General features: G+C 46.1%; 1 pseudogene; it reads right to left on the bottom strand.

The window, feature by feature from the left end:
* Window positions 1-4371: 4371 nt before the first annotated feature.
* LOC128111395 (uncharacterized) lies at window positions 4372-4566 on the bottom strand (annotated as a pseudogene).
* Window positions 4567-23163: the final 18597 nt, after the last annotated feature.

Below are 23163 nucleotides of genomic sequence, written 5' to 3' on the forward strand. Positions count from 1 at the left end.
TACTATCCGCTATAGGAGTAGGCAAACTTGTCAGTTTTATGTGAGGGCTGCTCTTTTGCCATGGCAATGTTAAGTCTTGTCCACAGTGAAACTACTTTATTCTGATTCCTTTCTCCAAGCTTCTTGCAAGCACTGAAAAATCCCATGATAAAAGTTGTGTCTTTAAGAAGTTTCACAAAGAAGACAGTATTTTCAACTTGATAGGATCACCTAGGAGGTATCACCTAGAAACACATAGGCTTCTGGGCGTCCCTGTGAGGAACTTCCTCCAGGAAGTTAGTTAAGGTGGGAGACATCAAGCTGAGCACCAGTATCCATCTCCCTCTGCCTCCTGACTATGATGCAATGTGACCAGCCACCTCAAGCTCCCGCCAACATGATGGACTACAGCCTCGAACTTTAAGCCAAAATGGATTTTTTCTCCCTTAAGTCGTGTTGGTCAGGATGTTTTATCACAGAGACAGGCCAAGTAACAGTGCCGGGAAAGGACTCTGTCAAAGACTGGCTGCTCCTAACTTTAGGATCACAGCACCGGACTCACACGGAGCTCCAGAACTCAAGTTGGGGGACTTGTGGGTTTAGAAAACCACTAACCAGAATCAGGTGGAACAAGAATCAACATGAAACTGAATGAACTGACAGAGTTTGAAAAATAAACAAAAAGAAGCTATGAGTCTCTGACTTTTCCACTGACTCAAACTGGGGGGAATTAAAATGTCTCCCGCTCTGCCTTAAATCAGCCACCAAACACCACTTATTGAGTATATATACTTCAACACTCAGGCTCAAATAGAATTGATTTTTCTGGGCTGGGCATCCAACCTGGGCCCTTGTATTCTATTACTGACCTGTGCCCACAGTTTCTGATATATAATATCTATTTGGTCGTCTTTATACCATCAACATGCCATGTCAGAAACATAGATGGCCACGTTTATGTCTTCCCACATCTGAATTTATTAAATAACAACAAATTCATAAGCTATGTGAGTTTTATTGGCAGCGATTTGCCAAGTAGTCCCAATTCCCCTTGATAGTTGGCGACTGGTAAACACACGTTATTTTATTCCAATCTTAATTAGTAACACTAACTCTCAGATCTCATATTACACTTCACACAGTCAATCTATCTCTATATAAGCATGTGAGGCCGCAGCTGAGTTCACGTTCAGAGAGGCCTGCCTCACGTGCTGGAGGCCGGTGGGAAGCTAACAGATGCAGGAGTTAGATCATGAGCCCTGTTGAAAATCAGCTGGAAAAGAAAATGAGGCAGCGTCTTCTGCGGGTGCCGCTGCAGAGCCACAGGTCTACACCCGATCTGGGGGTTGACTTTTGGAAGCAAGGGGAGTACCATAAGGTTTCAGAGGTAGAGGACAGAACCCAGTCTAGACAAAGGGGGCAGAAGACAGGATGGAGACTCAAGTCGGCCAAGTGGTCAGTGGGGGGAGAACTGAGATAAGTCAGTTCTTGCCTGTCAGTCTCTTAGCATCCATCACAGGTGGTCAGGTGACAGGGTGGTGGGGCCATTCCATCTCAGAGGTCGATGTCATCTTCCTTCTTCCTTTTTCTTTTTCTCCCCCCTCCCCCTTCTTTTATTTTTGAGACAGAGTCTCACTATGGAGCCCCGGCTGTCCTGTAGCCCAGAATGGCTGAGGGAGCTATACCATTCCTTGGTCTGGTGTGTTTGATAAGGTCTTGGGCCTGATCTTCTTGGTATGGTTTGGTTTTCTCCCACCTCAGACTGCACTTTCCCCTTCTAATTCCTCCAAAGGAGGGGGAGAAGGATCACCGGCATAAGGCTAATAAAGTTCCGGTGAGCTGACAGGAAAGTTGACAGTTGATAACATCTCCAGGATGTTAAGACACAGGAAACCCCTGATAAGAAGATTAACACACTTGCTGTCTACAACTTAGAGACCTGGGGGACCAGATCTGCATGCAGAATCTTCCACCACAGAAGTTCCCTTTTCTGCCCTCCCAAGCCCCTGTACCTGGGTACAGAGTCTCCACTCTGGAGACGCCTGCTGCCCTTCACCGTTCTGATGACAGGACCATCTGTTTCTGTAGAGGTTGATTGTAGATGTAACCAACCGTCTTATTAAATAAGAAACACAGAGCCGATTCAGAGAAGAAAGCCAAGAGGTCAGAACTAAGAGCCTTACCCTTCCTGCTTCAGCCAAGAGAGCTCTCTGAAAAAGACCTACTTCCTGTGTGTATGTCTTTATATAGTCTAGCTGTTCTGCCTTCTCATTGGTTGTAAACCCAAACACATGACTGCTTCATCACTGCCTGTATGTACAGCCCTCCAGGTCCTCTATGGTATTGAGATTAAAGGCGTGTTTCTCCAATGTTGGCTATATCTTTGAACACACAGAGATCTACCTAGCTCTGTCTACCAAGTGCTGGGATTAAAGATATGAGCCACCACCACCACCACCACCACCACCACCACCACCACGCTCTTGCTATGGCTCTAATAGCTCTGACCCCTGGGCAACTTTATTTATTAACATATAATTAAAATCACATTTCAGTACAAGTAAAATATCACCATATTTCCCCTTTTCTATTTTAATAAAAAGAAAAAAAGAAAAAGGTTATAACTAACAAAAGAAAAACTATATACAAAAGTACAATAACTATATACAATATATACAAGTAATAAATGTCTAAACAATGTCTAGTCCATTTTTAGTTGACAAATTCAGAGAAAATAATTCCATTATCTATCCTATTTTGGTAAGTCCAAAATGTACCTAATTCACTTTCTATCCTAACTAGTCTTCAACTATAACTAACTAACCTTCAACTATAACTAACTAATCTTCAACTCCCTCAGAGACCCAAGAAGGAAATAATATTAGCTAACAAAAATAAAAACAGGAAGTGCATGCAAGCAACTTCCAAAAAATTTGTGAGTTGACAGAAACAGCCAGCTGCCTGGACAGTCACCTGAGGTTTCTCTGCAGTGCTGGGGCATCATCTTCAGCCTATAGGCTTAGCATATCTGACAGACTCATTTGTGAAGTAGGATGTACACAAGGTCAACAGTTCAACCTCACATTGGGTGAGAGCAGTCCATGTACCAGAAACACCTGAATTCCACTAGTGTCCTGTCATGATTCAGGATTTTAAATTCTGGAAATTGTTGATGGTTTTTTAATTCAGCTGTCCATTCTTCTTGGCTGTGTATATATGGCTTCATCTCAGCATCCTGTTCTTCTCCACATCCCTCTATCAAATGCCAGTCTACTATTGAGAGGCGTGAGCTTAGTTACTCTTCAAGAATAACTGTTTCAGCTGCTGTTCCATTGCACATCAGAAGCCATTGGCCCACTGCCTGCTCAGCAGCCTTCGAAGAAAAGGGCACTGTACCTTTTCCGAATTGCGAAGGCCACTTCAGGGATGGTGCCACATTGTCCTGGCCTCAGAAGATGCCTTTTGATAAAGCCATAACCACACTTGTTTTGGCAAGAATCAGTAGTCCTTTGTTTCATGTCCTGTCTGTCCATTTTGTCCTGTTGATTCGAGGATACTTTGTTGTCCAGTGGCTAACTTTTGCCACAATGAAAGTTAACTCCATATGCAGTTTCTTCAATGCCCATATTTTCTCTGAAGTAGATTGGTACTGCCAGAAGCCGACATGTCTCAAAAAAGAAAAAAATTCTAAGTTATTAAAACATTTTAAATGCCATATTCTGTAGATCTCTGAAGGGTTTGGAGATGACCTGTCTAAAATATATCTGCTCAATTTTTAAAACATATCTAATATAACTACAAGTTCTATTATAATGTCTAACTACTAACTTTCATTTCTTTATATCCTAATAGTTGGTAATAATAACATTCAAGGATCAGAAAATTGCATTGTTAAATGAACGGTATAAGTACAATTAGAAATATACATATAGCATTTTCTAACAATGTCAATTTCAATATATATAATTTGTATACAATATAAAACAATCCAATCCAATGTAAAGTATTTAAAACTAGTAATTGTCTTTTTCTTCTTTTCTTCTCTTTCTTTCTTTCTCTCTTTTTTTTAAACAAGAACCTTAAATCTAATCTCCTTTGCTTAGCCTTTTTCTTAACCCTTGACAACTTGTAACCAACCCCCCTAAACAATGAAAATTATCCCAGACCCAAAACCCATTAAAAAGACCAAAAAACCACCCGCCCCACACCACCTCTTTGGGAATGTGGGCGTCGTATTCTTAAAATTGCTTCCTGCTGGGTATGGGCAAAGTTATCTTTATCCTAAAAGAAAAATTTTAGGTTAATTGTCAAATTCTAGGAAAGGTAACAATATCCTTCGTTATCCAGTCTGTGTATAATGCCAAAGTTCAGTATAAAGACATACAGTTGATCTCCTCTTATTTTTAGTCCATGTCACCTCTATCAATGAAGTGGCAAAAGGCAACAATGAAGCCATGTAACACCAAGAGCCAGCCCCATGTGCAGGAGAGGACTTTACATCCCCACCTCGTGGTTTCAGCACTCCACACATTCAGTGACCCATCTCCAGTAACAAACTATAGACACGATCCCTGAAAGTATTGTCTTCTTGGTATGACTACACTGTAGCCCTGTGCTCCTAGAATCCCAATGTGCTTTGATACATTATAAGGTACCACTCTTTTAACTTTTGGGATAAGTTATTTGTTAGTCTGTATTTTGTGGGTGCTGGGAGGATGATGGTGTTCTATGCACACACGGTTCAGAATCATCTGTCTTGGTGTCTGCACTCAAAATGAAGCTCAATGCTACTTGTAAAACAGTCTCCCCAGGCAAGGCACAGCCTGAAAAACAGATTTTCATAAAATGGTGTAACTTTGAGTGAGTCACAGTGATCTCAGCTCTTGGGAAACAGACATTACAAGCTATTCTTTGGCTAACTGTTATTGCCTATTCTGTCTTTACCGTGTTTGAACTGCTTCTGTTTTGTATATTTCAGTGTTTCAGAACTCTAAGAAAAATGAAAATTGCGGTGGCCTAGCGATGGGACATGAGTCAGCAAGTCACCATACCTAAGAAGCAGTCGTTAAAAACAAACCAACCCGGGCGTTGGTGGCGCACGCCTTTAATCCCAGCACTCGGGAGGCAGAGCCAGGCGGATCTCTGTGAGTTCGAGGCCAGCCTGGGCTAACAAGTGAGTTCCAGGAAAGGCGCAAAGCTACACAGAGAAACCCTGTCTCGAAAAACCAAAAAAAAAAACAAACCAACCCTTAAAACTGCCCATAGCCCAGTTGTGGTGGCACATGCCTGTGATACTAGCACTTGGGAGACTGAGGCAGTATAAATTCTGAATTCAAGACTAGCCTAGGCTACACAGCAAGACCCTGACTCAAAAACAAACAAACAAAAATACCGATAAATTTCAACCTACATGGTTTTGACATACAGCTGATTGTTACGTGTACATAAATATGCAATAACGACAAATGTGAAAAATAAATATGTAAAATATAAGTTTACAGGTTGATTACACAGATCAAAAGTTGATTGGGGGGGAGGCTGCAAAATCAATATTCTTCGTGCAAAAGCATTCCATGGAATTTCATACTTATTTCCTGCACACAGATTCTAAAGGGCCAGGATAGAGTTGCAATGCAAAGCACATTCACATTCTTCAACCACCGCAGTCTTTTTTTTTTTTTTTTTTTTAAGTGTAAATAAAAGCGATAACTTCTGGGAATTATCCTTTTGTGCCCTTGATAAACCTGCCTGCCTCCATCTTAGGCTTGAAAGCCATCTCTTAGTAAAAGCAAACTAGGTTCATTCCTGTTTATGGTTAAATCTGTTTCTCAGGGACCTGTTGTTAAGACCACCCTGTTATGTTCGGCTTCTATAACCCTGCCTATTTGCCAGCCAATCCATTTGGAACCCCCCTACCCATGCTATAACAACCCTTGTCTTGCCCATTTCCAACGGTGACCTCTTGAACCCCGCCTTAGGGGGAGGCAGCCCATGTACACGAATTTAAAAGCTTGCTTTAATTAATTTGGCCATGATGATTTGGGTTGGTGGTGTTTCTCCTCGACTCTCTGGGATTAATACCCTTAGTCATTAGATTCCTGTAGGAGTCTGTCGATTTCACAGAGTAATAGAAAGGATCCTTATTAGCCTTTATATGTTTAGGCAAGTTATAGAATCATAACATTTGAAGGCTGGAGGTTTAAAGTCCAAAGTTTAGTATTTGGTTTTTGTTTTTTTTGTTTTTATTGTTTCAAATTCTACAAAGGCGTGGGGGGGGGCAGGGAATCTGTTGGTTATTCTAATTAAGTATTGTAAAGCAGCATTCTAGACAGGCAGGTATTTCTAATAAACCCTATAGCCATTGGTCAATAAAGAGTCTTCAAACAGGTCACATGGGGCTCCTTGCAATTCATGGTCCTTCGTCAATTTCAGCCAGTTAGAACCAGTTATGAGGAAACACCACCTTTAGTTTTAACATTTCCTAGGTAACTTCTACCTTAAGGGAAAAACAAATCCTTCCATCCTTCACCCAATATTCAGTAAAAGGCAGGTGCTAGGAGCTAGACATAGAGAAAGAAGGCAGCAGCAGACCCTGGGACATGGAGACTGTGCCTAACAATGTGATTTTGTCTGATTTATGTTGTTTGATCTGAAAATTCCAGCTAAACAAATCATTAACCAAGTAGTCAAATATTTACATGTAAAGAGAATATTATTTAGCCAAAAAGTAGAAACAACCTAATGTCCAACAATAGCAGAACTATTGAAAACATAACTAAAAGTTGAAGCAAAAGGCTTGTCAATGTGGGTGCTATTAAGTACCTTACATAGTGCTCTCCATTATGTCAAATTACTTGATTAAATGCCTGGAAAGAAGTATTCCAGAAATAGTAGCATTAGGTTGTGTGTTAGTGTGGGGTTTAATGATTCTTTTCTTCTCATTCTGGGTATTTCACTTTATTCTTTTATAAGAGTATGTATTAATCTTATCCTCTAGGAAGCATTTGGAAAAATCCCCCTTCCCAAAACCACAAAACAAACCAGAATACATAATAAGCAAAACCGAAAGGCACCCTACACATGGCTTAGTCCCGTGTACACGATCAGGATCCTGTGACCTAGAACTCTGCCTAAAGCCGAATTTCCGCCACCTTCATTTCGTTTTCTGTTCCTCCTGGCTTGCTACAAACTTCGATGAGCCAACAAGACCAATGCAGGTGCTCCTGAAGCAGCCAGACTGGCATTTCTCCCATCCGGGTAACCTAGACCAGGAAAAGAATGTCCCGTCTCATTTCTATGGTCACAGTGTCTAAGGAAACATTGGCAGCTAGCACTTTACTGCAGCCCTAAGGCAATTCATGTGCACAGTGTGAGACTAGGTTCGCATAGGCTATCTTGGTGGAGTGACTGGCCCGGGGATCACTTGCGCCCTAGAGGGAAAGTTAGCCTCACCCACCACACCCAAAGACCCACCTAGTCCCCTGCAAGCACTGTTGTGTGCTTTTAACTCTACCAGAAAGGAAACACTAAAGTAAGAGCAGGGTGATTTAACACCCATTAATTAGAATCCCCACTCTCTTTTGGAGGAGTGGGACCCGCTGGGGGCAGGGGTGGGGGGAGTGTTGAGACAAGGACTCCGGTAGCCAGCCTATGCTGGCCTTGAACTGACCGTGTAGCTAGGAATGACCCTGAACTTCCCATCCTCCTGACTCAGGCACACACCAATACACTCCGCGCTCCCTCCTTCCTCTGTCATTTGACTTTCCAGTGAAACATGAGACTGGGACCTGTGGCCAAAATAAGTTATGTGAATGCCAAGAGCTCGATCCTGTGTATAAAAAGTTCTCTTTGCTGTCAACTGATAAAACATTCAACAGTGGTCGGTCTTGAGCTCCTCATTGTCAGTGGATGAAGGGGGCCTGTCCTCACATCACTCACTGGGTTGCTTAGAAGAGATTTTAAAAGCAGCAAAACCCTGCAGTAACGCTAAAGTGTCTTCTCTTAGATACGAGGCTATGAAAGAAAGAAGCCAGGCGCCAGCTCCGGGGTTACTGTGGGCTCCCTGAATTCAGGCCAAGGAGAGGCTCACCAGGAGGGCAATGTACAGAAACCCTTGCCTGCTCCAGCCTAGCTATCGCCTGGGACCAAAGATCAGCCCCCACTGTAAAGCCACCCAGAGGGCCAGCAGGGCGGGCCATGGGGCTGCAGCCAGGCCGGGGTGAAGTCCCTCAGGGGTGCGCCTCGGGCCGGTGGCCAGGCGCAAGGCAGGACTCTCAGTCCCGGGTCCCGCCCGACCCAGCCTGGCCCTGCCTGCCACCCGAGGCTCACGTATCGAGAGCATGAGTCAGCGCCATCCCCACGGTGCAGCCCGCCCGCCTCCGGAGCCCCGGGGAGCCCCGCTTAGCCCGCCTGCGGCTTTCACATGCCCAGAGGCAGCCCCCAGCCCCAAGATGCCACGGGGGCTCGCCTTCACAGAAAGAGGGGCAAGAGGGTGAGGGCTGAGGATCAGGGGTGGTCCTTCCTCGGCACGATCTCGACCTTTCTCCTGGTCCCCGGTGTTTTCTTTGGGCAGCACGCAGGCTCGGCTGGCTGGCTCACCGACGACAGGGAGATGGGGACAGGGAGAGAAAGAGAGAAGGGTGCTGCAGGGGTCACGACCCGGGCAGACTGGGAGTTGAGCGGAGTAACCTTTGAAAGGGAGCGGGAAGCCCTTATCAACCGCATCTGTGCTGGTGTGGGGACTGGCTTGTGTTTCCTGAAACCTGCACCTGCTTACTTCCACCCACCGACTTTATAAAAGGAAATTGCCTACGTGCCTGACGGCTGAAGGACAGAATTAGAAGTACTCTTTGCTGAATGTGTGAACGCAGCAAGACCTCCTCCTGAGTTCTGGACCTACAGCGTGGCAAGCCTGGGCCTCCCGAGGGCACACAAAAGCATTCCAAACCTCCTTAACGCTTCCCCCAAGTTATGACACATCATAAAGCTTTTTTCTTCATGTATTTGTAATGTGCCGACGTTTCTTTTTCCCCTTTTCTTTCTTTCTTTCTTTCTTTCTTTCTTTCTTTCTTTCTTTCTTTCTTTCTTTCTTTCTTTCGTTCGTTCTTTCTCTCTCTCTCTCTCTCTCTCTCTCTCTCTCTCTCTCTCTCTCTTTCTTTCTTTCTTTCTTTTCTTGTTTAGTTTGTTTGGTTTTTGAGACAGGGCCTCTCTACATAGCCCTGGCTGTCCTGGAACTCACTACATAGCCCAGGCTGGCCTCGAATTCACAGAGCTCCATCTGCCTCTGCCTCCCTAGTGCTGAGATTAAAAGTGCACACCACCATACTTTGCCTAATGTCACTTTTTTTTTCTTTTCTCTATTTACTTATTTGTATATGTGCCTGTGTGAGTGTGCGGGTGTTCACACGACACGGCTCTCTTGAGCAGGTCAGAGGACTGCTTGTGGACCCTGATCTCGCTTCACTCTGTGGATCCCTGGTACTGAACTCAGACCATCCATCTTGGCAGGAACTGCCTCTACCAGGTGAACCATTTCAGCAGCCCCAGAATGTAACTTTTCCAAAACTTGTGGAAGGGGTTGAGTTATCAGAGACAGAAGGATGCTTTGAAGGAAAAGAAATATATGTGGGAGGGGAGAAGGAATGGGGGGGCACAGAATAAAAAGCACAGCGATTAGCAGAGCAATATGGACCCCAGAATGAAAGTCACCATCTGGACTCAGAAAATGGAAAAATAAGTGTTACCCACAAGGTCCCTGCTTCAGAGTTCATGGCTGAGTGAAGCGGCTAAGCAAGTGAGTTAAACACAGGGGGGCTTCACAGGATGGTCCAGCACCCCTGGTCACAGGTCCCGATTCTGTGACGGTTCTACAGCTTGCAGGCTGTGTGACTTGAGCCAACTGACGGCCGCCATTTATTTCTCTTCCTTTTCCTCCTTCGAAAACACAAGGAGAGTGAAATCAGGGCTTCTGTTTCAGGACTTCTCAGAGAAGTAAATATATTAATACAAAGGAAGCACCAGATCAATGCCCGATGTTCAGTAGGCACTCAATAAATGTTCTTACAAGCGTGGATACAGACAATGAAAGCAAGAATCCTCAGACACAGCAGAACTCCAGAAGCCTCCAGCCCACAGATATGGATATCGCTTTCCTGGGCTGCACAGGGTGGGAGTCCTGAGGACAACTACTGTTCACAATAGCAAAATAATAGACATTCAAATACATTCACTTATCAGTTTTATATGAGGCATTTGCACAGTCACACACCATTACAGCTTTCACAAGAAGTGATCTGTAGACATGTGCATCCAAGTGACTATGTCTCAAAAATACATTGATAAAACAGCAAGATGCAAAAAGACACTTGTGACATGATACTATGTAAGGAAAGAAGATAAGCTATCCACAGTAAGAGTTCATATATTGTGAGTGTGTAAATATTTTTAATACTGAAGGAATACATGTGTAATTTATAGCTATTTCTGAGCAGAGAAGGAAGGATTGCATGTGTCATGATGTCTTAGCAGTTTAGCTTTCTCCATGCTACAATGGTTACTTCAAAGAATGTGCTTGACTAGGAGGTAGCTTATTTTGTTTTAAGGCACAGATGAACCCTAGAAGCACGTACGTCAACATTGGCTAACTGCAGATTGCAGGAATATGGGTGATCGTTATTTTTTCATTTGGACTTTTCTGCATATTCAAGTTAAAAATAATTCTGCTTCCAAGAGTAAGTGCTATGCATAAAGGGGAAGGCCTGGAGCACACATCTTGGGGGAAGCCAGACTTTTACACCTATGGCCTTTAGTCACAGCAGAAGTCAGAGAATGTTCCCCCAGTCCCCGCTAACTCCACCTTGGAGACTGGCCAGGGGTTCTGCTGTTTGGGTTTTTTTTCTGACTGATTCCTATACTTCGGAGCATCTTTCAGTCCTTGGTATCTCTAAAATATGCCGTTCTTTTTGGTACCTGCTGGAAAAATCCCAAATGACAGCAGAACCACAGAGGTAAGGAGACAGCCCTGGGTCAGCAGGCAGGCACACGCAGTACTGAGAACCAGGTGGGCTGCCGAATAGTGGTCGCTGACAAATGGCGATGAGGAGAATGAAGAGCTGGTACGCTCGTGGTTCTCAGCAGAGGCTGCGCACACTTCTCTGGGTGTTGTCTCCTCCGAGAGCCAATGGCGTGAACGAGGTTCCGGTTCTGGAGTTACTCACAGCTAGACTCAGGATGCCACTGACTAAGATGTGGGGCATGTTATGTAACGAGTTTCTGTTCCCTTCTCTGGGGTGGTAATAGAAGTCCTGTTGCGGGGACAGAAGGTGATGATGAAGCAAAGCATCTAAAAGCAGCCACAGGAAGTCCTCAGCAAATGGTGACTGAGTGTAGATCTTATCCTGGGGTCGTTCTTTGCGCTGCTGAAGGGTTAAACCGCTGTGTGGGAAAGGAGGAAAGCGGGCCTCAGTCACACGAGAGACAGATACTCTTCAAGAGTTTTAGGTCTAGAAACAGTTGTTTAAAGAATGTCACCACCACCCCCTTAAAGATCCAGTTGTGGGGTTATCTTTTTCTTAATTTTTTTTTTAGTGTACAAAATAATGGGTTTCACATTTTCATACATGTATCTTTGAGCTTTGCTCATATTTGCCTCATGCTGGTTCCCTTTCGCCCTACAAACAGTCCCCTTTCTGCTTTCACATCATGCGGGGTGTGTGTGTGTGTGTGTGTGTGTGTATGCACACACTCTCGTGTGTGTGTGTGTGTGTGTGTGTGTGTGTGTGTGTGTGTGCGTGCGTGCATGCACACTCACATGTGTGCGTGTGTGTGCGTGCGTTTGTGTGTGTGTGTGAGTGCACGTTTCTGTGTGTGCCTGTGTGTCTGTTTAAATCTACATTCAGACTGAAACAAGACCAGCAACGTTTAGTCTTTCCCCACTGCCCTCTCTTGCCCCTCCCTCTTCCTTCCCTTTAGACACCTCTCCCCCCCCCTCCCCCGAGACAACCCCCTCTCACCAGCACATCCTTTGCCATTGGTGTGTTTTTGCTTCTTAATGGCCAAATTGTCCCCTGAAAGTCACAGTCTCCACACAGGATGCTCTTGCCTTTGCCTCAAAACCTCACTGTGACAGGGGGTCCTTCAGAAAGAAGCTGGGGGCCATGTTTAATTAGGGAAACACCCCGAGGCTTCCTTGTCTCCTAACTTGGGTTTCTGTCCCGGGCACCCGTAAACAAACACATCTAAGGGACTTTTAACTCAGCCGTGCTGAAAAAATCCAAGATGTAAACCCGTCTCCCAGCTGCTCCAAGGGAACGTGGCCCAGGGATCTTGTTCCGCCAGCCAGCTCCAGGGAGGGGTAAGCACGCACCGCACCGCTGGATGGTGGGACGTGCAGAACGTCAGGGGAACAGAGTGAGGCAGAGCGAAGCACGTGCTGTGACTAATCAAGGCCAGGCTGGGGTGTGGCGGCCATGAACGAAATCACTACCCTACGGGCCCCCAGTACCTGAGAAAACAGCCCGACTCCCAGGGCGTGTTTATCCAGCAATGGGGGAAACATGGCTGCGATTATCTTATTCACACTTTCCAAACTGCTCTGCTTCGAGCATGTTTGTTCAGGACAGGGTACTGCTGCAGCATCTAAGCCTTCCCAGGGGAAGCCCCGTGTCCAGGAAGTTAACAGCTCATCCTAACAGACAGAGCCGCTCATTCCGAAGCAGACAGAGCACACCTCCCTCTGCTGTGACCTGGGAAAAAATGCCCAAGCCGCCCCCCCCCCCCCCCCCCCCCCCCCCCCCCGCACAGCAGCTACCTCTCCTTCCTGTATTTCCAACATGATTTGGCAGGGTGTGTAGGGAGATTCCCAGCACACGGTTCTGTGATTGGCAGGAAGCTTTGCAGTACTGACTGTTCCCTAAGTGTAATTTGTTGCACTTTTCAAACTAGAATAAACATTATTGGTTGGGAGGGGGTTGTGACTTTCCTTTGCTCTTCGCTAGTATGGAAGCAACATGTGTGGGTTGCCAAAAGAAACTCAGATAAAACAGACACATGAAGAAAGAAATATCCTCACTTTGTACAGGCTTGAGTAGTATCTGCTCCAAAATTCGTGTCCACCCAGAACCTACGACGAAAGGAAAATAAATGGAGGAAGAGCCATTACAGAGGTAACCAGCTTAAGATGAGGTCATACTGGAAGAGGATGAGCCCAAGGTGTGATATGATTGACAGCCTTGTAACAAAGGGGAAATCTGAATACAGACATGTAAGCCGAATACCGCACGATTTCAGAGACGAAGACTGGATGGCTAAAGCCACAACCCAAGCAACACCCAGATCTGTGCAAACCACCAAGCTGGACAGGGCCAGGAAGAACCTGCCCCTCCAGGATTCGAGAAGCACATGGCTCTCCCAGTACTGAGATTGCAAACTTCGCCAGTACGTGAGGCAACCATCCTTTCTTTTTCTGAGGTGGGGTTCCGTGACAGAAGTACAGCGTGCCCTGCCATAGCTGCTCCAAGACCACACATTTCTGATGTTTGGAAGAACACACCCCAGTCCCAGGAAACCAACAGAGCCTTGACAGCCGACACAAGGTGGTGAAGGGCTGTTAGCACGCTCCTGCTGTCTGTCCTTCCGCTCTTTCTACAGCCACACACAGGACGGAGTGGTTGTCTAGTCCGCTTCCCTGGGAAGATTCCAGCCACAGTTCTTTTGGTTGACCTGAGGCGTCCACTCGTTTTCCAAACGACTAAACAGCTGGGGCGATGTTGAAATGTCCCCGATTCCTGCCATTACTTCTACAAACTCAGAGCCCAAGTGTCTGAAAGAACTTGTCACTTCCAGGTACATGTAAAAGGCATTCTGGGAGGTGGTCTGCCAGGCCGTCTGAGGGGCAGGTACAGCCAGCAGGGGGCTGTGTGCCAATCCCACCTCTCAGGCTCTGTGTTCCAGGCAGCGGAACCTTAGCTAGTAATATTCCAACCAGGAACTCTCCTTCCCCAAGCATCTCCCGGCTCCAAAGAGAACACTGTCTCCAGATCCTTCATCCGGTCAGATCACTGGCACCTCAGCCGGGCTGGCGTGCACTAGCCAAGTGCCCAGTCACCCGTGTTAGAAATCTTGGCAAGGGTTTGGGCGCTCCTCCTTTTTCTGTTTTTTGTTTTGTTTGTTTGGTTGTTGTTGTTGTCCTTCCCCCAACCATTCTGCCAAACCAACTAATGCAATTTTTTTTTGTTTAATTGTTTTTTAATTTTTTTGAGACAGGGTTTTCCTGTGTAACCCTGGCTGTCCTGGAACTCGCTGGCCTCTAACTCACAGAGATCCTCCTGCCTCTGCGTCCCGAGTGCTGGGATTAAAGGCGTGCACCACCACCCAGCAACACCAAGTTCTTAAAAACTCTCCCTTGTAACATTTCCACAAATCTATCTTCCATCCTGTCTTAGGGCTGAGGTCAAGGTCAAGGTCAGCAGTGATATATCACTTGAGTGTCTGAGACGCTGTGCCATAAGGATAGCAGCTTACCTCTGTGGTCTAACTTCCAAAATCACAATCCCAGTTTAATCAAAAGGAAAACACCAAGCAAGTCCACGTTGAGGGATGGTCTGCAAACCACCCATCCCGTATTCCTTAAAACTGCCCAAAACAAAGTCTGAAGTAGACATGACGGTTTAACCAAGTGCTGAATCCATAAAGAATCCCAGGACAGAAAAAGAACATTTGGTAAATATCAAGGACACCTGAGTACAGTTGAGACTTTAGTAATTATGTATCGATGCTAGTGTATGAGTTATGAAAAATGTACCATACTAATATAAGATTCAATCATAGGACCTGCATGCAGGGGACAGGGAGATTTCCATACCATCTGGGCAATTTTTATATAAACTAAAAAAAAACTACCTTAAAAACTAAGCTAACTCTTAGAAACTATATGATTGTAAATGAGTATGAGGCTGGGTAATTAGGCAAGGCCATGTCTGTAGGATGACCTATTCCCCTCCAAACAGTGAAAATACCATTAACTCCACCCACTCCAGGTTCCTAAACACCAGAACTCGAAGAACTAGCCACTCTTTTGATAATTGAGGACAAATTCCATTTTCTTCTTTCCCCTGTGTCCTAGAGATGTAAAAATAAACCCATAATGCATAGAGCAATCATTACATTAATCTTGTGTGTGAGTGCCGGGGATGAATCCAGGGCCTCCCACATCCTAAGCTACCCTTCTACCATTGAACTATTTTCCAGCCCTAAACTTTAACATCGCCCTGTCACAATAATGTGGTCCTGAGTTGCTTGGATTTTTGAAAGACTTATTAATTATGCATGTGTGTATGTATGTACATGTGATTCAGGTGCCTAAGGTGGTCAGAGGTATCAGATCCCCTGAAGCAGGGGTTACAAGCAGTTGTGAGCGGCCTGACAGGAGTGTTGGGAATTGAACACAGGTCCTCTGCAATAGTAGTATACCATCTTAACCACTGAACCAGCTCTCCAGTCCCCACGTTTTCTTTCCCACTACATACTCAGCAAAAGCCCCATCTGGTCGAAAGTGCTAATGATCATACTGCTGTACATCAAAGCTACATGGCCAGGCGTTTCAAACCTGCTGAGCCTCAGCTCAAGGCTTTCCGATTCATGAGGCCTGGAGCAAGGCCCGAGAATTTGCGTCTATAACTAGCTCCCAGTTTCTCCTGCTGGTGGTGGTCCAAGGGGCACACTTTGAAAAGCACTGGGGCCGGATCCCCTCCCACACTTACTTTTCCTTCTTCTGTGCATGTCTCTTTACCTTCAGAGTACCGTCTGAAATGTAGTCAGGGTTTACCGGGGTCCCAGTCGCATAGCACCGGACTCATAGGTGTCAGCGATGAGCAGAAGCCGTGAGGCTCCTGTCCTCACGGTGCTTCCATTTTAGTTGTGAGGAAATAATAAACAAGTATTGCATCTCGGGCTGCACCACATACTCTGAGAGGAAGAGGAGAAGAGGACAAATACATGTAGCTAAGGGCAGGTATGTGGAAACTGTCTAGGTGCCTGACACCATGTACTCACCTCATTCTCCGTTTTTATATGACCATGAGTTTCTTAGCGATGCTGGCTGGTGAAATCGAGCCTACTTGAATTGCTTCATGCAGGAATGCTTTGATAAAATACCTGACACTCAGTATTTTATAAACAACAGAACCCCCTGCTTACCAGTTCTGTGTTGTGGGATATTTTGATGGCACTGTGACATTCCAAGACTATTAAATAGAGTTTACCTTGAGTTGGGGGTGGAGGGGACAGGGAGCCAGGGACTAGCTAACAGGATTAGCCATAGAGAAGCCAGCAATTTGGATAGAGAAGACACATAAGAAGGAACAGGCAGGGACTAGAGTTTGAGCTTCCTTTTGGTTCTGGGAGGAGGGAAGAAATGTGCCTCTTGTGGTGTCTCTGGCCAAAAAGCAAGGTCAGCTAGTTGCTACTCAACCTCTCTGAGCTAGCAGGTTTTCACCCCAGCCTTTGACTCCCAAGTCTTACTGATAAATAGAATGACAGAGACTTAATTTAAACCTACATATTTCAGGCTCTGCTCTCTGGAAGTCCTGCCAGGCCGAGGCCTGAGTGGCCAGCTGGGCACTGACTGTGGGGCCCTGGGGCCGTAGATGATAATTAAAATATCAGTAATATCAGAAGATTCATGGGCAGCCACTAAGTCAACAGAAAAATAGGAGTTCTGATGGCTAAGACATCCGCTGTCAACTCACTAGTGTGTCATGAGGGATTCTTAGGTGGTACGTTCTTGCTGTATATACCCTCACAGTTGAGCCTTCTTTCATAAGGCTAGAACACTCACAACCTTCAAAGAGCCCTTTCCCTCAATCCCATCACACTGTATTTTGGTGGGGACTGAATGCAGACCATGCTACAACAACTAACTCTAAAGGTAGACCCTGTTTCGTGACAGCCGATTAGATAGCAATTTTCCTACCCTCTGCAGCATGGTAGATGGGGAGTGCTTTTTAAATAGCCAGGTGTAGGGAGGTGGAGGCAAAGGACCACAGGTTCAATGCCAGCTTGGGCTACATAGTGAGACCTTCTCTCAAGAAAACAAAACAAAATCTCTGGTGTGTTGTTTTGTCTGTGGCACAGAGGCTGCACCTGATCCTATCACTGCCTCAGCTGCTGACTGTGCCTCCTCAGTCACCGCCGCCCACCTAGCTGCTGAGGCTGCAGCCTGGGGGAGCCTCCACATCCCGCCACAGCTCCCTCTGTGGCCGCAGCCTCAGCTGCCTTCACATTGGGAGCCAAATATTGTGTTTTGTTGTTGTTGTTGTTTGGCAAAATATCATCCTAATTTTACCAATAAAGACTCAGGAGCCAGATGCTGGGGGTGAAAACCTGCTAGCTCAGAGAGGCAGAGAAAACAGCCAGCTGACCTTCCTCCTCTACTGTCCCAGAAAGAGACTTTTTTTTACTACATCTGAAATAAAAATTCCTCCAACCAGATGTCCCTCCTCTCTACTTCCTCTCTCTCTCTCTCTCTCTCTCTCTCTCTCTCTCTCTCTCTCTCTCTCTCTCTCTGTCTCTGTCTCTGTCTCTCTGTCTCTGTCTCTCTGTCTCTGTCTCTCTGTCTCTGTCTCTGTCTCTCTCTCTCTCTCTCTCTCTCTCTCTCTCTCTCTCTCTCTCTCCTCCTGATTTCCCCTCACTCTCTACGGTTACTTCCAGTCAACTGGTTGCTTATTCCACCTCTTGACTTATGGTTGATTTTATTTAAATAACACAGTCTTGGGGTTCACAATGTGATCAATATCCAACAACACTGATATCCTTTACTGAAGATTTCCCCAGCTGGTAGCAACATCTCCTACCTGTTCCATTCCTCCAGTGAATGGTTCCTGCTGACAGGAGCTACCTCACCAAAGACAGCCCTCAGGACGCAACTGATATGTGGACCCAAAAGGCCAGATTTACTGTACTCCAAAGGGTACAACTCTGCTTGGGGGCTTATGCTCCCCTACAGTTTCAACACTAAATGTCCCCCACTGGGCCATGTATTAAGGGCTTAAGTCCTCAGCATTGTGCCATTGGAGGTGGGTAACCCTTAGAAAACTTAGGCCTTTAGTAGGAGGTCCTTAGGTCACTGGGGAGGTGTCCTCAAGGGAGACTGTAGAACATAACCCTTTCCCCTTCCTGTTTCTTTATGGCTCATGATGTAAGCAACAGTGTCCATCCTGGGCACCTACCATGCCATGCTGCTTTACTACAGCCCAAACAACAAGGAAATTTTCCTTTCTTTTAAACATTTTTGAAAAGCATTTTTCTTTGTTTGAAATAGAGGCTCACCAGGTTGCCTGGGCTTGCCTTAAATCTGTGAGATCAGGAGGGATAGCTCAGTGGTTACAAGCAGTTATTGCTTTTAAAACATCCCAGTTTGGTTCCCAGACCATCAGAGGGCTCACAATCACCTGTAATTCCAGCTCCAGGAGATCTGATGCCCTCTTCTGGCCTCTTTGGGTGGTGCACTAGCATGTGCGCACACATGATTTAAAATAATTATTAAAAACAAACAAACAAACCTGTAGACTCAAGTGATCCTCTCATCTCAGTCTCTGGAGTAGCTGGGCTATATTCCACCATGCCCAGGTAATCCTTTTTTTAATGTTAAACATGAATTATCCCAGGTCTTTTCCTGACTAGGGGCTGTGAGAGAATGAAGAAAACAGACACACACACATGCACAGAAAAGCTGGCATCAGGTGGTCTGTGCTTGCTCTGATGGAGTCTATGTATCTACTGTGCAACAACCTGGAACCTCAAGCAGGTTTATTCTGTACAGCGTGGGGAGAAGAGTTAGCTAGTCTCTTAGGAGTTCTCGGAGCCTGACCGTCTCCGGTGTAATCATCCCAGAGGAGGAGGCTGTGCTTGCCAGCTTTTGTCATTCTGCCAACATTCGCACTCAGACCAGAAGAAGGTGTTGCCATCGCTCGGAGCCCCACCCATTTTGGCTTTGCCTAATGTCATGGGTCTGAGGCTTTGGGGTCCTTCACTCAGGATGTCATCCACCCTTTCCACATTCACTCAAGGCTTCCTCCAGTCCCCACAGCTATAGTGACAGGATGCTCACTCACACACTCCTTTAAATTAGAACAATGCTGAAGTTGACTGGAGATTTTTTTTTAACTCTTCAGGTCTTGGTTCATTCAGGCTGCCACAATGAAATATAATGATCTAAGTGGTTTATAAATGACTGAAATTTCTGACAGTTCTGAAGGCTGGGAAGTTTAAGATCACGGTGCCAGCATGTTCTGAGGAGGGCACACTTCCTGGTTTACCTCTCACGCAGTGAGATATCTCTGAAGTGTCATTTACAGTGTGAAAAAATTCCAGCTGTGCAAAGAGAAAGGAAGGAAGGAGAGAAAATAAGCAAGCATGAGGAGGACTCCCCAGAGGGCAAGGACGACTCCCCAGAGGGCTAGGAGTACCCCTCGGAGGGTGAGGAGGACTCCCCAGAGGGTGAGGAGGACTCCCCGGAGGGCGAGGAGGACACCTCAGAGGGTGAGAAGGACTCTCCAGAGGGCAAGGAGGATGCCTCCGAAGGCAAGGAGGACTCCCCAAAGGGCAAGAAGGACTCCTCAGAGGGTGAGGAGGACACCCCGGAGGGTGAGAAGGACACCCCAGAGGGTGAGGAGGACTCCCCAGAGGGCAAGGAGGATGCTTTGGAAGGTGAGGACTTTTGGAAACAGAAGCAGCAGAGGTCCGTGTAAGCAAGGCAGGAGGGAGAGACAAGATTGAGGAGGTAAGCAGAGGCATCGCAGAGGACGGCTTATGCAAGAAAGGAGAAGTCTCTCAGCAAACCCGTACTGAGAGAAGACTGTGTCTCAACGTGGAAAGAAGGATAAATCTCTGCATTTAGAGAGCTTAGGTCAAATATTCTGCTTAAAGTACATTATATTTTATGATTCCTCATTTAGCAAACATTTCTCTTAAGCAATATAAGATCAGGGGGCTTTAATTACCCATCGTTAGGTCTATATTAGGAAGTAACGCTACTGATTGCTGTCAGTCTTTCACAAAACTAATAACACTACAGTAAGTGACCTTGCACATCCATCTTTGCACAGTTACTTGAGTGTGCCTTTAATTTGATAGAATTGTTGGATCCAAGGGGCAGGATGGAGGGTAGATTTGGACCACCCTCCTGGCCAACTATTGCCACCCACCTCTGCCTGAACTTTGAGCTCCTCAGTCCAGCCATTACTGGGAAAAGTTTCTATCTAACCTGGGGCACCCACGACGCAGTACTTGTCTCTGGGCATCTGCGAGCCAAGATTAAGGACCAACCAGCTAACGTAGCTGACACCCAAGCAGCTAGCGCTTAGTGACCATGTGATGAGGCCAAGAACAGCTTTCACAGACAAAGTCTGCTTTGAAGTTGGGGAAACGTGGATCAATTGGATAAGCTCTCAGGGTGCATGGAGGACACTAAGATGCTCAGGGTCATTTTCTTTGCATCAATGCCAGAGTCCAAAACCAAGGACGACCTTCCAAAGCTGACAAGTGAGATGAAGGAAGGGGCCAACATCACACCGAAGAGCACAGAGAGGCATACTGAATATGAGATCCAGTCACCAGCAGACCTCAGGGTTGGGAACTCCGGCACTCTGCCTTCTCTCGCAAGCCTGTGGAGGTGACAACCAAATACTAAGAGGCTCAGGTGCGTCTCCTTGAATGCAGCAAAGGCCAGCTCCAAGATGACTTCCTTTTCTGTTGCTGCAATGAAACACCATATACCCAAGGCAACTTGCAGAGGGACGGGTTTATTGGGGCTTAGGTTCTGGAGGGACAAGTGTCCCTCACCATCATGGGGGAGGGTGCGAGGAGAAGCAGGCAGGCATGGTAGCTGAGTCAGGAAACTGACAGAAAGCACTGACATCTTGAACGGCAAGCATGAAGGTGAGAGACAAGGAACTGGGCACAGGACAAGGCCTTACATCTATCTCAAAGACCCCAGTGTCACATTTCCCCCACCTCCTAAACCACCCAACGTGCCACCACCTGGGGACCAAGTATTCAAATGCCCAAGACTATGGGAGACATTTATCATTCAAATCACCACAGAGATCTTGAAGCCACAGATGAGAAGAAGAGGGAGGGGGTGGCCCTGCCATCCTCACTCTGAGATCTTCAACGCCTAGGAATTCCAGGCAAGTCCTCTGTGACAGCAAGAGCGTGCACAAGGACATCACAGGCCTAGAGGGCAGCATCCAGGAGCTCTGGGACCTGTCAGTGGTCCCAACAAGCACTCTACCACTGAGCCATGTACTTTGTATGTGTGCATGAAATAGTCAAACCATAAAAAGTACTTAAAGCAGCTTGCTTTCTGCATGAGGACTAGGGAAATCAAGTGGGTTCTTCAGAATGAGGACTGAGTAGAAGACTTCCGGAGTATTTCCTGCACAGCAGATAGAAGGTCAATATTTTAATACTTTCCCCGATCTGATGCCTACATGAGACTTAGCCTGAGAACACCCCACATGCTCTGATGTCATCTATACGACTCCCAGATGGCTGCTATCTGTATGACCCATGGATGTCCGTTCATCTATGGGACCAAGATGGGTGGGGGAGACCAGAGACTGTAGTACTTCCTGTGACGTTGTTAATGAGCTCGACAGGTTCCTCTTTTTTTTTTTTTGGTTTTTCGAGACAGGGTTTCTCTGTGTAGCTTTGCGCCTTTCCTGGAACTCACTTGGTAGACCAGGCTGGCCTCGAACTCACAGAGATCCGCCTGGCTCTGCCTCCCGAGTGCTGGGATTAAAGGCATGCACAGCCACTGCCCGGCTGACAGGTTCCTCTTCCCCATGCCAATGCTGTCGCGGACTGGAGCCCAGGCCTCAGCATGAGAGAAGCGTGAAAGCCTGTGCTAAGAGCTGGTCTCCTCTTGTTGCTGGGGTCAGTCTCATGTGCACTAACCTGTAATTCCAGCACCTGAAAGGCTGGAGCGGGAGAATCATGAGTACAACGATAGCTTGGGCTAAGTGGTGAGTTCCAGGGCAGCCTGGGCTATAGCAAAAGAGTCTAGTCTGCCCCCCCAAACAAACAAAAAACAAACATTCTGAGAAGCTCCTAAATTTTGTTTTGTGCCCAGAAAAGCCTGCCTACTAGAGATTCCAAAGCCTTTTATGCTTTCTGCCATGCATTTATGATTTAATGTTTTACATTTATTTATTTGTGGAGGTGGTGCACTCGGAGGGCTGGAGGTTGACGTTGATGTCCTCTTCAACAGCTTTTGACCTTATTTTTTAAGACACAGTCTCTCACAGAATCTGGAATTGACCCATTCGGCTGGGCTGGTTGGCCACCGAGCTCCAGGGACCTTCCTGTCTCCACCTCCCAGTGCGGGCACCACAGGCGCATGGCCGAGTCAGCTTTCACGTGGTGCTGGGGACTGGCTCAGGTCCCCACCCCTGTGCAGCAAGCACGTTGGTGGCCGAGTCACCTCTCCAGTCCCCTAAATTGGGAATTAACTTGGTACAAGGAATAAGATCAGGGCTCTGCTTAACTTCTATTACAAAGGGTTAGCCAGTTGTCTCTAATACATTTATTGAACAACCTGTATTTTCTCTATTAATTTGAAAGGAAAGACTATCAAATATTAATTATGTTTATACCATTAATTCTACCTCTATGTTTATTCTTCTATTTTATTAATTTTCCCCCCACCAGTACCAAACTGGTTTAATTGCTGTAATGAATATGCTTTCTTTAGACCTGCCTTTCCTTGGCTATTCTGATTGCCAAGTTTTAATGGCTATTTATTTTTTTATCCCTCAAATGGACCTAAGTTCCTCTAGAGCAGGAACTCTAAGTATTTTTATAGCCTCAGTAACTTGGTTGTTTGTTTTTCTTAGTAGCTCTTTATCCTGCTTCCCCACCCCCATAATGCCTTGCACTAAATAACCACTCATTTATTAAATTTTGAATGCTTAAAAAGAAAAGTGCTACATAAGTATGTGTAAATCAAAAGTGAACTCATGCAAGGCCCGAAGTGACAGCCTTACTGTTGTCATGAAAGGGAACCCGGCTGATGGTGACCTGCCTGCAAGATACACTGATGTAGTAGTGGCACCAGCCTGTGGGAGTAACCAACCACTCTCTGACTGGATGTAAGGCGCACTCCGTGAGATGGAACCCACCCCAGCA

This window comes from Peromyscus californicus, unplaced genomic scaffold, assembly GCF_007827085.1.
Source record: "Peromyscus californicus insignis strain IS unplaced genomic scaffold, ASM782708v3 Scaffold_15__1_contigs__length_86483966, whole genome shotgun sequence".
Taxonomy (NCBI): Eukaryota; Metazoa; Chordata; class Mammalia; order Rodentia; family Cricetidae; genus Peromyscus; species Peromyscus californicus.